At 39.0% G+C, this 17,736-nt stretch overlaps 1 protein-coding gene across 1 annotated transcript in view; it reads right to left on the bottom strand.

Moving 5' to 3' along the window:
* mgat4c (mgat4 family member C) overlaps positions 1-17,736 on the bottom strand; it is a 148,211-nt gene that overhangs the window by 112,816 nt on the left and 17,659 nt on the right. The window contains exon 2 of the mRNA XM_084734277.1: positions 7,503-7,589. The gene's annotated coding sequence lies outside the window, so the exon portion shown is untranslated. The remainder of the gene's footprint in view (positions 1-7,502; positions 7,590-17,736) is intronic.

Genomic DNA, 17,736 nt, shown 5'->3' with positions numbered 1-17,736 from the left:
TTAGGAGCATATGTTCCCATTATTTTAAGAAATCGATTCAGTTATTACAGCACCAACATTTTTTGTAACACTTACACTGATCCAATCAATACTCTTACCGGGCACTTGAGCAGGAATTAAAATGTAATAGTGTTAGAGTCGGTCTGACTTCAAAATAAAGGCTCTGTTCGGTGTATAGTCGAGCCAATTTTGAGCGCAGAGAATGTGAGAGATGAATAACATGTTTCTGTTGCTCTTTTGAGAGTGACAAGAGAAAGGCGGAACTTGAAAAGAGGCTGGGAGTGCTAATGAGCCTTATTTTAAGAACACAACACATCCATGAATATTTAACAGCTTGTCTCCTTGATGAAGCACCAAAATAAAAAGTCTGACGAATTCACCATTCTGAGTGAAAAATGCTCCGTGTAAAGCTGCCGCTGCCAAGATGCTTCTGTACAATGTCACTGGATAAGTTAGTCTTGATATGAAAGAAAATCTTTGCATTTTTGTAATATTGTAAGAGTTATTTTGAATTGATATCCATGCATACTGACATCCTGATTGCACAGGTAACTCCTACTCATGCCTTTAAATCTGTTGTGTACTTTAAAGGGATAGTTCAGATTAATTGATGCAGGGTTGTATAAGATACTTATCAGTAGTCAGTGTATTACCTACAGCGGTCAGCACGCCTCCACTTTGGAGAAGCCGAGAGGTGCAGCGGCACAGCAGCTAAGCAATGAAATGCAGCTGACGGAGTCAGCACATTAAGCGCCTAAACACAGCACACCTTTTGTTGCTGACCCTGTCCATAGCAGTTCACTGCATAGTCTTTGTGCTGCTATCCCTTTTTACCTCTCCTAATTGGGGGGTCCTGAACTGCATCTCTAGGTAATACACTACTTGTTGACCTTGACCCTACATCAAATAATTGGAACTATCCCTTTAAATAAGTGAACCAATCAACTTGATCACCATCTTCATTTATCTATAACCGCAAACAATACTTTATCATTCATGGATAATAAACTTGCACCACACGTCTAAAGAGGACAAGTTTCAAGGTAGTGGGGGAAGAGATCCTGCAAGGTGCTAAGTCCCATGGACTCACTTTGTTGCTAGGCAACAGCAAGGGCACCGGACCTTTTTCAGGAAAACAACTTCACTGTCCAAAATAAATAAAGATAGAAGGAACACACCATGAACCACTTGAGCGGGGTTAAGTCGCTGGGAATAACACTCAGCAAACATCAAGTAGTGCGGCTGCAAAGGCCAAAGAGTTGTTTATGTTTGGTAATTAGATTCTTTACTCTGAGGACGCAGTGAAACGCCCAGCACATTTATGATTTTTCAAACGGTTTAAAGAGTGAGAATGGGCTAATTTGAGTCTTCACCATACCTAATGGAGATGAAATTGTGAACTGGTTAATTAAATTATGTGTTGTTTAAAGAAAAATAGGAATTTCTCTTTTTGTAAAAATAATTAGAGGTCATATTTTGAGGCTCAAAAGATGGAGAATTTATATAAATGCTGTATGCGGCTTTGTCCTTCATTTTCATGAAAAAAAGTGTGAGCAAACACCCTCAGAACAGATCAAAAGGCTACTAGGCTACTAACAACAGTAACTAGGACTCCTTATCAAAGAAGGCTGGCTTTATCTCATTAAAGCAGGCGAGAAAGAGGGGGAAAAAAAGCTCTAGTTCCAAAGGGAAATGAAACAGTTTTGCCCGTATTTGCTTTGTTATTTAGTTGGAACAGCTCAAATTAATTACTCTCATCTTCCTCACTCTATTCATTATTCTAGCTGTAAACACATTAGTCAAATGAAATGTCTGTGAGCACACCTGGCTTTCTTATCTTCCTGCCGTGCTGTAGACGACAGGGTGGTTCAGCTTTCCAACGCGCTGCAAGCAGAGTATTAAAGAAGCCCAGTGCCATTTATGGGATACGGTACCTGCCGCCTCTTCTACCGATAGCTGCCTCCCAGGAAGCCTTAATGTATGAGATTTGTCAGTGTCAATTTCCCAGCTAATCTCTCTGGTCCACCTCGCCGCTGCCTCCGCCGCCCATTCATTCTGCTGCTCTGTCTCTACCTGCTCACACCATCCCGCGTAGGATACAAAGGCAACGGGAAGCCGGGGGATAGGAAATACATCTGTGTGAGCTGATGCTGCAGTGTGACCCTGCATGTGCATCCAGCAGTGTTGATACACATCCAAAGAAAACTGTGCTGGCTTCATCCAAACTTATTTATGCCTTCAGTCAACAATGGCACACAGTCTGACACACCGTGTAATAAAACAGCTTTTGAAGTCAGACCATAATGATGGAATTTATAACTACCAGTAATCCATCAATAGTCCTTCCAAACTACAATGATTGAACACATTGAATATTTCAAATAAAGCCTCTTGATTGTTTAGTATATGATAGACTTGTACTATGCATCTAAGAGAGCACATAAATGTGAAGCTTGCACAATGATCACACTTGAAATATACTACATTTTTCACTGAATATATCTAGACTTTGTTGAAGGAGCAGAGAGATTTCACAGATTTTGACATGTATTTTATGTCTCTAGAAATCCAAGAGTTGTTTCATGCTGAAGACACTTCCTATTCACTTCAGAGTACAGCTCAGAAAATGCTTCTGCTATTAGAGAGTAAAAGAGAAACGTGGAGAAAATATAAATGAGCTGCTGATTATGCATTTCCTCTCAAATAATAAAAGTTTAAATTAGTGTTTGCATACTGATACATTCTAAACATTTATTTTCACTGGGACTTTCAGGGACTTCTACTGTTTCAGAGGCCACAACCATCAGGGAATACCGTTTGCATGAAAGAGTGTGCATGGTCTGCAACAATGCTTAGGTAGGTGGTACATGTCAAAGTAACATCCGCATGGATGGCAGGACCCAAGGTTTCCCAGCAGAACATTGCCCAAAGCATCACACTGCCTCTGCTGGCTTGCCTTGTGTTCCCCAGGTAGGCAACACACATGCACCCACACCCACACCTGGCCATCCACGTGATGTCAAAGAAAACGTGATTCATCAGACCAGGTGTTGCGTGGTCCAGTTCTGATGCTCACATGCCCATTATTGGTGCTTTCAGTGGTGCACAAGGCTCAACATGGACACCCTGACTGGTCTGCAGCTTTGCAGCCCCATAAAAAACAAACTGCAATGCACTGTGTATTCTGACACCTTTCTATCAGAACCAGCATTAACTTCTTCAATTTGAGCAACAGTAGTTCGTCTGTTGGGTCGGACCAGCCTTCGCTCCCCACGTGCATCAATGAGCCTTGGCCACCCATGACCCTGTCGCTGGTTCACCACTGTTCACCACTTTTGACAGATACTGACCACTGCAGACCAGGAACCCCCCACAAGAGCTGCAGTTTTGGAGATGATCTGATCCAGTCATCTAGCCATCACAGTTTGGCCCTTGTCAAACTCACTCAAATCCTTACACTTGCCCATGTTTCCTGATTTTAACACATCAACTTTGAGGACAAAATGTTCAACTGCTGCCTAATGTATCCCACCCACTAACAGGTGACATGATGAAGAGATAATCAGTGTTATTCACTTCACCTGTCAGTGGTCATAATGTTATGCCTGATCAGTGTATATTTCCTTACATGCATATAAATGCTGTTGTGTCACAGCAGTTACACAAATACACATGCTAACATCTCAACACAACAGTGGATTTTGTGTAAATACGGTGGAAGCGATCCTCAGTCTGCTCTGCCTGTGTGTGTGTGTGTGTGTGTGTGTGTGTGTGTGTGTGTGTATGCATGTGCAACTCTCTCTGCAGCTCTCACATACAGAGCAGAGGAGAGAGACAGAGACAGCGATGTAACCATTAGTTGCAACATTTTTGTTGTCTCTAATTTTTAAATAAATTTAAGTCGTTTTCAGTAAAACACTGGCAAAAGGGGAGGTAATTATCAATATAAAAACATACAGTAATGTAGGTTAACAGTTTTGTGCTTTTCATTAGAAGTGCATTTGTGAAATAAAAATAGGTTGTTTTTTCTGTAACTGTTTTTTCATCTTATTTCAAACACATGGCATATTTAAGGACTAAAATATTTGTGATGATAAGGTGCATCTAATGTGGTGAGTCATAATTCATGCATAAAAAGAGGCCATATGCATACAGGTCTGAGAGCACTGCAGACCCACTGAGAATGCATTTAAGATCCAATCACTCAGATCACATTCACAGGTGACCTGGGTCGTATGTGACTAAATTCTTTCACAAGTGTGTGCGCAATGTGTCTTGGGCCACACTGAAGGACCGCCTACCCAGCTGATGTCCTGTAAAATACATAATTGGGTTCACTGTAATGCAAATTATGTCTTCTACTTCTCTTACCTGCAGTTACCTGCATGTTTGTACCCATAATATCCCCAGACTCCCTCCAATGCAATTTTGAGAGTTGTTGAGTGAGGAAAAACTATATAAACTTTGTGAAACTAATTGTTATTTGCTGTCAAATAATTGACTCCTTGTAAATTTGGCAAATGTTATACATTATTATACATAGTTATTTCTTTCTTTGTAGACAAAACATTATGTCCATTTGTCTGGGCATGTTAAGGGTTGGCTTACCAGCGACAAACAGCAATGTATTGTGTAACATGTTTATTTGCATATAAGGCAGAGGAGTAACACAGCTACAGTGAATTCTTAATCATATGTGCCTTCTTGTAAATTCGCCATGAAATTAAACTGCATTAAGTTGTTTCCTTCCTTGTAAAAAACATTGTGTTGCTATGGAGAGCATACAGGAGAGAGGCTCTGTGGTGTGCTGGGATGCATACTTTTACTCTCCTTAGCTCCCTTTCTGTCATTAATACATTTCTTCATTATCTGTGATGTAAAAACATCAGATTTGCGCACAGTAACAAGTGAAAATGTGCAACGTCCTGCGAATTGACATCCGCTCACAAGTGGTCATTCAAGACCTATTTGTGATGCCAGGTGTGAACTCATGTAGTCACAGTCATAGTAACCAAACACTCATGTTAATACCTCTATGAACAGCCTCAAAGAGTGCAGTTAAACTGCAGCTCACCCCAAACACCCTCAGAGAAAGCTCAGAGAGCGTCGTTAGCCAGGTTCAGCCACAGTGACATTCAACACTCAGACTCAAACACAAAGGAGGGATAAACTGCTAATCAATGTAGAAAGAAAAGCTTTTTGTTACAAATATATTGCTCTGGCTTCTGAATAGCTAAATTGTTATGTCAAAAAGCGGCATTACTCTAGAAAATAAGGAAGTATACGTTTCAGCACCAGGGTAGAATTTGGCAGGCAGAGAGGTGTAATTTGCCTTAAGTTCTGCAGTGGGAAAATGCAAATTTAGGCTACATTAAGAAAGCCCATGTTCTCTGCTCATTACTGTTGGGCACTGGCAAACTGCAAAGCCTCCTGGCCAATAACATTACAACATCGCTTAATTAAAATAATTCTGGAAAAAAAAAACCTAAATGAAGACCTTGACTTACATTAGCTTCAGACTTCAGAGGATGACATTCAAACTTTACAAACGAGAAATGAGAAGTTGGAACATTTTCAGAGCTGCGAGTGATCTGGGTGTGATTCTAGTTATTTTCAGACTGGAACTTTTTTGCATTTTTAATGTTGATCACACACTTTCTTGTTTGGTTTATTTCCTGCTGCGTTCTGTTCTATCAAAGAAGGCCATAAACTTGCTTTTGCTGCTTCAGCTTGTCAGAAAGTACATTTTTTTTCAGCTGACACTTTCTGTAAACATACAGTGTGTTATTGGTTTGTGTGCAAATAGTAATGCTAGATGTAATTATATGTCTCATTCTGTATGCAGGTTTCAGTCTCTAGTTCAAGAAATTATATACTGTATATATATCACATCTGTGGGGGTTGAAACAACATTTATTCTCCTTTACTTTTGATGTTTGGAGTTTGCTTTGGCCCTGTATGTGAATATAACCGTTATTGTGCTGTAAGTGTAAATAATCTAGTCCCCAGTAATTGCATCTTCTGAGGCCAAGAGATGTTCCTAAGCACTACGTCATGGCAAATAAATAAATTTGTTGAATCAGAATTATTTTTGGTGTTCTTGGACACAACTCTGATGCAATCCTAATGTATGTGCAGAAGTGCATGAAGCTGATGAATTACATCTCTCAAAAGTAACCAGAAAGTCCCCGTCAGTTCACACGATGACAAAGATACATTACTGCAGGGCAGCAGTTTAAAGGTTAATGAACTCATGATCTATTGGCTAACAGTGTTTCTTCTTTCCTTGTTTTCAGATTTTCAACTAAGAGGAATGGTTTAAGATTAGCTGTCTTGTAAACAGTTAAAGGAGAGGTTTGATTTTCATGAGTGCACAGTAAATATTAAGTTACAGCCAGTTCGTTCAGAAATAGTCTTGTACAAAGCCCCCAATAAAAACACAAACTATTAGTTTCACATGGATTAAAGGAGCATTATGTGGCAATAGCACATCCAACATGTACTGCAGTCCAAATAGCGAGTTGGAGCCATAGACTGTAGATTAAATAGATTGAAATCCTATTTAAACATCTATGTTATACACATACACTCCTCCTAAAAGATTATTAATGATTTTATATGACTCAGAAACAGACAGTCATTCAGTGAACATTTAGCATTAAATTAAACTCTAACATGAAATGGGAGACACCACTGTTGTAGCACTGCTGTCAGAAAAACAAGTATTTTAACTAAGCATGTTTCCTTCATCTCTGATGACGTCTGATGACATTTTATGATGAAGTACAGTGAACATAACTCAGATTTCTCCTTTAAACAAATGAGATATAACAAGATTTTAAAGTGGTGGTAGGAGGATTTTGATCACTTTGGACGGAGTCAGGTTAGCTGCATCTGTATCACAGAATCTGCATTGTATTGGAAGCGTTCTGGTTTCTGTTTGTAGTACGAGTATTGATCGATCACGTTTGAGCAGGCTGTTGTTGCATGCAGGTAGACAGTCTGAGTAGAGAGGAAAACAGGTGGAATGCAATGGCCCAAATGCAATCTAAGAACACACTAGCTATTGTCTGAAGACAATTAACCTTTTTATGAGCTTTTTTAAATTTTAGCTCCATTAAAATGAGACTTTATTTGTCAGCAGCAACCTCATCTCTAGAAAGAAATATTTGCAATTTGCTAGTCAGACTATAATCAATGACATAGATATCCTGGATATCCGCTGACAACACCGGAAGTCCTGAATCATTGCTAGGCTAAGCTAATATTTTGGGTATATACATGAGAGTGGTATCGGCCTCCTCATTTAATTTTGAGCATGAATGTGGAAATGTGTTTTTCCCCAAAAATATTAAACCAATCCTTTAACATAATAGTTTGGTTCCATGAATTCAAGCAGCCCCAGTTTGACTGCCAACAGCAAAAAGCTGTATTTGTACTCGACCAGTGACAAGACAGTGACGAGAAATATGTGTGTGCGTGTTCCATTCTTTCATTCTTACCTTGACATTAATAGTTTATGTGGCTGCCTTCCATAAGATCTGTAGAAACATCAGCTTCATGTGTCCAGGCTCACTGCAATGTGTCAGCTGCAAAACACAAAGAGGATACACAGTTACACAACATGACACAACAGGGACTGAAATCTGAAAAATGCGTATTTTTTTCAATCAAAATATCATATTATATTTTTGATTAATAATCAATCAGCATGCTTGGTGATATGTAAAATCTTTACAGCCACATTTGGGCCACAATCAATGATCAAGTTCAAATAATAATGACAAGATCTTGTTGTAACGGTATTATCATACGGTGGTATTTGTTTGCTAAAATTCAAAGCAAGTCATAATTAAAAAGCAACAAAATGAGCAATAAAAGTTTTTTGTGAGTGAGTCTCATGTAGGGCAAATAGTGGAATATTGCACTGAAGATTTATTAGATTTTTTTTATGTCACACGATTTAGCAAACGAAACCAATACTGGAAAAATAATCTTGTGAGTATTGTATTATTATACTGAAATATCTGTCTGTTACTTACCATTTAAATATGAAATGAAGGGTATCAGGTGAACATATGCAGAACCCTAAAGGTTAAACACTGAGGAGTAAATTCATTTCCCTCTCCGCTCTCTGTTCATTCTATTTCGTTTCCTCTTTAAATGTCAAAATTCATGCTTTACAATAAAATCCGACATCATGTATTATGAGTTTAATTGCTGAAGGTTGCACTGAAATGAGGCTTTGATGGCCACTTTTCTTATCTTCACATTCCTATATGGGTTATTAAACCCCAATGCTGTGCATAATATCTGACCTGTCAATCTGATTCCTTCAGCTGAGGACAAATTGTGATTAAAGTAACTTGAATTCATCAGCGGCTCATCAAGAATGTACAGAGCAGTAATGTCCCTTTAGAAATGCAAGGGCTGTAATGTGTCCAAAAATACCTAAAATCCTGTAAGAACAGCGATGTCCCGCTGCCTTGTTTTATGCCATAATTTGGAAATCTCACTCTGCATGGCACATTGATTTATCTCCCACTAACGCATAAGGCCATCAATTCGCTGCATATGACATTATGGCTCGTTCAAGGCTGTCTGGGGAGGAATTATCATGCTCGATGATGTCGATGAGTTAAACCCATAGAACAGATGCACGCCTGATGTTGAATTCAAAGCACAATGAAACATTTCACTTCAAAGCACAGCAGACTCTCCGGAGACAAACTGTGAAAGGTAACAGAGCAGCGTTCTGCAGAATTCTGGGAATCCTCTAGAATTCAGAGGAATCAATCAAACAGTGACTTTAATTACATATTGTCATGTGTGACGGAAATATCTTTTGTTATGCAGCAGTTGTCCTTTGGTGGGGCAATACATATATAAATATGACACTGTTAGAGTGAAGGGTTGCAGAAGCATTCTTCCTGAAGGGCTGAGATTCTACCCAGAACCCCATTTTGAAGAAATGGTTTGTCAAGGGTTCTTTGTAAGACTAAGGGTTCCAACCCTTTTTGGTTGTTGTAATTGTTTTTGTCCATATCCAGCCATACTGTAAGATCATCATATGTTTGCACTATTTAGAATTTATGGTTTGTTATTTAAGTGAAATTGTTTATATAGAGATATGTATCATATACTGCGGAATAGCCTAAAACATCGAGATATTAATTATAAACCAGTGTAAAAGAGAACTGACATGTTCGTTTTAGTTTAGGGAGTCAAACTGCAATGAATAAACTCAAAAATGTAAATGTTAAGTAGTCATTGAACAATAATATGTAAAATAGCTAGGAAAGTCAATTTTTCTGTCTTCAAAAGCTCAAATTAAAGGCTAAAAGTGTTGGACTGGGACCAGCCAAATGTACTGTTGAGTGTATATTAAAAATAATAAATTTCCAAGTGCATATGCTGTGCCATTATGTTTTTCCTCATTTACTCGTCATTGTGGAGATGGTTGTAAAAACTCTGCAGCTTTGTGCTGTACATTATCATATAATAATGCCACTAAACTGCTGTGGGAATCATTTTAATGGGCAAAACAACAGTTTTCTAGTAAAGTCCTGAGCCACATCCAAACTAATGCAACAATGAGACTGGACTGCAGTAATAAACCAAACACAGGCCTAATAGCCGACCCTGGAGACTTGATTATGCTGTTTGTGTGTAACCCATTACAGCAGCGCTGGCAGTAAAAGTCATCATAGCAACAAAACTTCAGCATAATGACTGGATGGATGATTGTGAACAACATGTAAACTAAATGTGTGAAAAGCCACAAACACTCTGGAATCATTACAGTGGCCGTCCAAGCCATTTTCACACAGTGTATAAATTAACATTTAGCTCAGAAAAGGTCACTCCTGTCTTTTCAAGCAGTGGTGTTTTTGCGCAATAAAAAGAAAATATCTGTAAAGGTGTTTGGAAAAATTTGACCAAAACTTGCAGGAACTTGCAGTTGTGTAAAGAATGCTGAGAACTTCTACTCAAGTATAAGTAGAACTTACTAGGGCTGGGTATCGTTCAAAAATTCTCAATACAGATACTTCTACAGATTCCCTATACATAACGGTACAAGTACTCACTTTAAGGGAAGAAGCAGTTCAAAGACCTGGCAGCAGCTGGAGAAACTGTCTGTACTTTTGCAATGTGCTCAACCTGGATAACTCAATTAAAAGAATGGTTATCTTTATAGTATTGGACTATATAAAAATATAAATATCTGCCAGAACTCCTTGGGTATTGATTTGGTTTTGAATGACAAGGCATTTTTCAATAAAACAATTTAATATAAACACATGTAAGTTTGGTACTCAGCCTTACTTAAATATTACTTTACTACAAGCCAAAAACTAATTATTTAAGAAAGAATTAAGTAAAAGTACAAAATATTCTTCTCAAAAACTACTCAAGAGTATTTGTTGCTTTTTTTATATATTTAATGCATCATCAATAGCAGTTGCAATGTTGTGATTGCAATAATAATTGAAAATTCAAGCAATCCCTATGAATTCTTACAATTTTGTCTGCACTTTTCTGCAATTTAGACCAATCATCATAGCTTCCCACGAGTTCCAACAATCATAGCAGTCCCCTGCACAAACGTTATACATGCTCAGTGAAGCAACTCAATGTTTTATTATTTATTATTTTTTGTATTTTTACTTTTTTTTTTAATTTTGTCTCCAGTACTTAAGCACAGTACACAAACAATGAACACAAGGTTTGTCATTCTAATTTGCATTTATTAATGCTCTGTGCACTTTTATATTTTATAATTTTGTCCTTGCTGTTTTGAATGAGTCCAAAAAGAATTAGCTTCTTTGTGAAATACCCTCCAAGTGCGCTTCTTCATTTACAAATAGACCATATTTTGTTTGAATTTTTGTAATCCTGAGTAAGATTACTTAGAGCACACAGATGGCAGAGCAGTTTTATTCTCAGTGGAACAAGCTGCCTTTGATTTTTAATGAATTATAGAAAAAAAACAAAAACATTTTTTTTTTTTTTTTTTTTTTGCAATTTTTGTTTGCTCCTGCAATTTCATTGCAAAACCTAAAAAAAAAAGCATGCATCACAATTTACTTTTAGAGAAGATAAAATCCCGGAGGGCCTGATAAACATTGAGAGTGAGAAGTGTGGACCTATTTTTTTTACAACTGTCTCAATGAGATCACCTGTCTTAATAAAGATAAAATAAAATGTTTGTTATTAGAGAAAAAATTCTGGAAAATGTGCTGTTGGGTACCTGTACCAAATTCCAAGTGCCAGTACCATACTGGCTCAGATGTGAACAGTATACCTAACCTTACTCTGTTGTGAATTATGATTTTAAAATTAGCTTAGTAGATTACACAGGAGCCTACAATGCATATTTAAGTAGTTGAGAAAAATTACAGACTCGATTACAGACTCAAAAAATTACTCCAAGTGCAAGTGCCCACAAAAAATGACTTATTACAGTAAATTGAGTTGTGTTGCATCGTTAATTCCAACCCTGGGAACTTGTCTGGTATATCTTGTGGATGTTTGTCTTCTCATAATACCTATGCATGCATATGACAATTCCATACATAGTTAACACACTGTAAACCTGCCAGGTATTAGCATAATAGAGGGAGAAACATTAACGCAGCATGCCTCTCACTCATGCTTAATTCCTGTTCACCCTAAAATGGGAGAAAATATTATCTGTGTTGTCGTAAACACAAGAACAAATCCCTGCTGTTATGGCAGTCATACTGAGAGACTTCTGATGTTTCGCAGTCATTTCCATTCCACTGCCAGCATTTGCATTTGTTTGATTTCCAGCAGCCGTATGCAATGCCTCTTTGTGCAACAATACAGGCACAAATAAATTAAGATCCATCCTTTCTAGCAGAGATTATTTATCTCCCTACTCAAGCTGTCTGAACTTCCAAAACACAGCTTCAAGTTATTCATTGCTATTCCCATTCCTGTCGCCCACTGCCTTGACAGTAAAGACTACAGTCTGCTGTATGCCTATGCATGTTTTTTTTTTTTTTTTTTTTTTTAAATCAGCCTCATACAACAGCTAATAAAGAATTTGTTTAGCCTACTTTGGTGTGCAGATGTGGAATGAATCATTGTAATGTAATGCATGCCTATAGCTATAACCCCACTGCTAATCCTTCTGCAGAAAATCAATTTTTCACATCGGCTTTGGTTGCCCTTAGGAAGACAAATCACAAAACTAGTCAAACCAGCGATCAGAATCAAACAGACTGAAATCAGACGGAGCAGAGTGTAATGCCTCGTGTACAATCAGTAACAAGTCGCTGCCAGAATGAGAACATGCCATTTCATTCTCATCATCAGCCTCTTAAAAAGACAAACATGATATAATTAGGATGATTAAGATGAGCAGAGACTAAAGGCCAAGAGTGTTAACATAGCTGTAGATAATAAAATGATTAGGGGTGATTCACTTACAGAAGCTAATGGCATTTCAACATAGAAAACAGGAATTCATTAGCAAATGTGATTGACAGCTGAATCTCTTAGTTTAACAGCTCAGAAAAGAAGCCAGAGATGGATAAATTCTCTCCACAACAGATCTGCTTGTCCTGGAGAAAAGACCGGAAAAGTCACTTAAAGTGTCACACAGACAGGTGAAATAGGAAAAAAAAAAAACCTTTTGGAAAAGAGAGAGCAGATCTGCAGTGAGCAGATGAGCACTGACCCAATCTGACCCACTTCTCCCTGATTTATGGTTTATGGTCCCTCAGCAGACACAGCTTTGTTCTGGGGGGTCATAAATCTCCTGCACCTCAGAGCCGATCATCTGACCCTCCAATCCTTGGCAGTCGCCCCCTTTCGCACAGTCTCGTCCGCCGGCTGCGGCCAAGCTCTCAACACAAAGCAGAAATCACCCAAGCCACAAGCGCAGGCAGTTAATCACCGTGAGCAGACAATAGTATGAAATAGAGCCAAGCCGGGCCAGGCAGACGATTCATCGCAATCGCTAAAGCACTCAAATGGGACAGGCGAGGTTTACCTGTTTGGTAACCTCTGCTCCGAGTGCAGGGAGTGTTTTCCTGAAAAGCGAAATGAAGTTCTCACTGTTTGAAACAAACCGGCAGGAGTGTGAATAAGGAAGACGCTCACTGAAATGCAAGTGCAAACATGACACAATGACACAGTTTTGTATTTATGCCTCCGGCCATGTTGAATGGGCTAAATGTCGGGCTAATTATGAGACACATTAATTGGTGTGATGAACAGTAAGCAGGCTGGTGAGAAGTTGGATCATCAAACAGGCAAACGTTGCGTGCTGCAGCCCGGCTCAGCAGGTGAACCGATGCAGCATGGGAAGCACTGTGTGTATGAAATGAGTTATTTTTCTCTGGATCGGAAATGGTGACATGTCTCCCGTCAGTGGCGAGAGAACACAACAAGGAGAAGAAAGATTGAAGAGGAGAAGCAGAAGACGGCACGCAAAGCGGACAAGGGGGCGTTTTTAATTTGAAAGGGAGGAACAGTGTGAGAGATGGATGCAGCCAGAGAGGAGTCAGATATTCCTCCACTAAGACATCAGCTTGGAAATAAAAGCGTGCGGAGCAGCATGCGGCGAGCACAAATCAAACTGCTCGTAAGTGCAGGTGGAAAGCGTCGCCTCTCGCAACACCGTCATGAAAAAATTCAGCACACTCACCTGCCTAAAGCATGTGAACGCATTTCTCTATGCTCAGTCCTTTTAGCGTGTGTGTATCGGGAGAGAGCTCTGCTGATGCTCTGCGCACGCCACCAGTCTAAATGATCTCCATGACTCATGCGGGAGCAGATAATTGGCTCTCTGAAAAGTGGGATAAACACTCATTGTAAAGGCAGTGAGTAGCCTGGCAATGAGGGGTTTTTTTTGTCTTCCCACTCCCATGCATGGATGTTCTTTCTCTCCCTCTTCTCCCCCCCCTCCTCTTTCCGCTTTCTTCGACCCATTCTCAAGAGCCCCCCCCGCTACACTTCCCCCCATATCCCCCAAAGCACAACTCTCCTCGCCAAGGTGCCGCTAACAGTTTCTGCAAACTCGCTTTCTCATTGGTTCTCCCTATCTTGCTCTCTTCCACTTTCCAGTTTTCCTGTCTTAAAGGGACAATGTGTTCACACACCCCCCCACCTCAACTCTGCCCCCCTCCTGCAGCTCACAAAGTGTATCATGATGAGAAGTGTTGGGCAAAACTAATTACAGTTTAGGGTCAGAGCAGCGGGACAGACTTCAATAATTCATGAGCTCAATTTAAGGGGTGACGGCATATGTGTACCTGAAGAAACGGAGCTCGAGGAAGCGGCGGAATTAGATTTTCTCGGAGACACCTGCTGACGTTGTGTATGTGTGTGTATCTCGGGATAGAGGTGGACATAATAACAGGATATTGAGTAAGCGCTGACATTTATCGATCTCTCTCGCGGCTGAGGAAATGCGACATAACAGGTCTCTGGTACAGTTGGTACATGGCCTCTAACTGGTTCAAAGAGGGAAGCCATTAGGGCTGTCCCTACCTAAGATTTTTTTTTTTTCCAGAAGAATCAAATATGGCCGTTCAATATGAATATTCAACAATTAGTTATTTTTCTTCAGTTCAGTGCACCACACTAAATTACATGACTTTGCTTTACTGGTAAGATGTGCATTTTAATGTCTTTCTTCATCATCTGTAATGTGGAACCATCAGAATATTACCAGGGCTGCACGATTCTTGCTAAAATGTGAATCATGACTTTTCTCCATAAGAACTGAGATCACGATTCTCTCAGTTTTAATTTTTCCAACAGAATCATTTATTACACTTTTAGACGCTCATGTTAAAACACATGCCTGAGATGGATGCTGTCGAGACAGACCCTCAAGAGAGACCTCAAGTCTCTTATCCTCTCTTTCTTTGGAACACTTATTCAAAATGATTAACTTAAATGCTGCAGGACATAAAAGAAAATAGAATGGCAATGCACTGTATGACATTTGCATTATTGAGGTTTGTGTGGTCTGGCTGCTGGGGTTGTTTGTCCTATAGGAGCAAGTGAATAATCATCATTTAGAAATAAGAGCGCATCAATGTATGACTCAAGATCGCAATTTTTTTTTTCCAAGATTAATTGTGCAGCCCTTATTTTCACACAGTCAGAGAAAGTAAAAGTGTGCTTCCTCTTATAAATGCCACCTACGCTGCATGCCATGAATTAAGGGTTTATTTCAACCAAACTAAAGTTGGTAATTGTTGGACAATTGAAAAGACGAACCAAGACAGTTGTATTTTGTTTCTGTTGAGTTTGAATGAAGCTGATTGATAAAACAACTGTTTCTGGTTAAACCAAACATATCTTACTCTTTACAAATGTTCCCTCAGTGTCGTGATCCCTTCCATAATATTGTCAGACACTAACAGTAACAATCCAAACGTTCTGGTGGCAAAAAACACAAGCAAACAAGCAAGTGTCACCTGACCTGCATGCTCTGTAGTGCCCTCTGGTGAAATGGCTGAAAGTGCGTCACCTGCACTCTGGCTCTATCACTCTTTTATGACTCAGAACTTCACAGGCCTTTCTTGGGATTGTTGCAGCCTAAAAATGCACAAGGAGTTTGGGAGGAAGCTATGATGATTGCTCGAATTTGCAGAAAAATTGTACGTTTGTGCAGAATTCACAGGGATTGGCTGAATTTGCTGGCTCAAGTTTTGCAATCGCAACATTGCAACCTCCTGAAGGGACTGCTTTTAATAACCGTCCCAGCTAATATACAACTGTTAAAATGTATTTATGATTCCTCTTATTTAGGATTCATCAGTTAAGTGTTATCTCTTGTAATCCTGTCTGTTTTATCCCTTTATTGTAACACACAATGACTGAAAAAGGAAAAAGAAACACTGCTCGACTGAGGAGTCTTCAATTGATGATTCGAATCTTGGAACTTCAGGGGGCAGACATAAGTCATATTATTACAAAAGAGACCACTATGTTCGGTTAATAGAGCTGACATCTGGCCAAAAGCTGTGGTCTCAAGGTAATGTATCACCATAAAAATACTTTAATAAAAGTAATGCTTCTGTTTTGGCTTGAGATGGAGTTCTAAAGGCTTGAAATGAGTCACTGGATCTTCAAAACAACCTTCCAACCCTCAGATACAGTGTGTACTTTTGTGCTACGAATGGTACAAATCCTATAAGCAGTTTTTAGAACGTCTCTCCTCTGCTGCCATGTCACTCTGGTTTGGTGTTCTAAATCCACGAGAATTTATTAAATTAAAACTGTCTCCACTCTCACTTCAGTCTCACTGAATAGTGATGCAGGATGGAGCTGCAATGATTAGTGAATGAATAAGTTGTAAATTAATCGCTGAACTCTGATAATCGCTTGAAATCTTTGAGTCATCTTTTAACAGAAACTGTACACATTCTTTGATTTCAGCTTCTCACATGTGAATATTCTTGTTTCTTCTATGACAGTAAACATATTTGTGTTGTGAACAAAACATTATATTTGAGGATGTCACCTTTGGAAAACACAGATTTTCCATTTCCACCATTTTCTGACATTTCATGGACCAAACATGAATTGAGAAAACGATTACTCAGATTAATCAACAATGAAAATAATGGTTTGTTGCAGCCCTAATGCAGAGTCCAGTTCTTGGCCGACAGACAGTAATGATCTGATCCACTTCTGCAGGCTACAGTCACAGTAGGTGGTAGAACTGCTGGCATAAGCATATGGTGCTTGGACCCACACCAGTGTCATTTTCTCTACATCAAATTCACCATCAAAAACTCAGTGCTCAGAGTGAGCCGCCCCACAGGCATGCAGCAATATTTATAATAAATGAGACAAAACAAAAGTGGTATAACAAATTCAAACTGCCGTGAGTGTGAAGGGTTCAAATTTAACATCTTCCCACAGAGTAAGACACATAGTGATTTCAGCTACATTTTGGCAAAGACTTTGGTTGTGTACGGCAAGTGTTCATTTTCATTTTTCTGAAGCTAGTATATTGTTTTACAAGACCAACATTATGCACACTCCAAGTTGAACAATAGTCTATGCAACCGGCTATGATTTTTCAGTGTTTAATGTTGTTTCAAACTTATAACCCAGTGAGATTTTTTTTTTCAGTGGAAAAGATGTTTAAAAGTCAACTAGGACTATTTGAAGATGATTGAATGACAACATTTAGATCATATTTCTCTGGGATTTGCAAAAGTGGAATTTTTTCTTCCTCTACAAAGTGTAAATAAAAAACGATCATCATTTGGGACCAAATTAGGGAAAATACTTTGAAACTTCTCAGTTCAAAGCCAGAAAAAATATTTGGCACAGGTATGTCTTGGATCAATCAGGTCATCAGGGTGCACATCCTGTAGCTTAACCACTCAACAAACACCACCGGCTTCTCTGTCGCTCTTTACACTACGTCCCACTGCATATATCTTTGGCATAGTTGGAGCTGTAACCGCATGAACAGCAAGAGTTCAGCAAGAAGTGTTATTTCTTTATCTCACATTAAGAACTTCTCACATTACAATGTCCTGGAAGCTTGTTGTTGGCAGCACACGACCGGTACAGTTCAGCTTTATGACATTTTATATGAAATATGAAATGTGTTGAAATTATGTCTTCATTTAGACCAGATTTTACCCACCAGTGAAATATGACTGGAGAAATGCCTTCAAATTGCTCAATATCATCTGTTTCAACTGATAAATCGACAAATTATCAAAATGA

This window comes from Lutjanus erythropterus, chromosome 13 (assembly GCF_056507025.1).
Source record: "Lutjanus erythropterus isolate fLutEry1 chromosome 13, fLutEry1.hap2, whole genome shotgun sequence".
Taxonomy (NCBI): domain Eukaryota; kingdom Metazoa; phylum Chordata; class Actinopteri; order Lutjaniformes; family Lutjanidae; genus Lutjanus; species Lutjanus erythropterus.
Note: the sequence above shows the minus strand (reverse complement) of the source record. Positions and strands in the feature narration are given on the sequence as shown.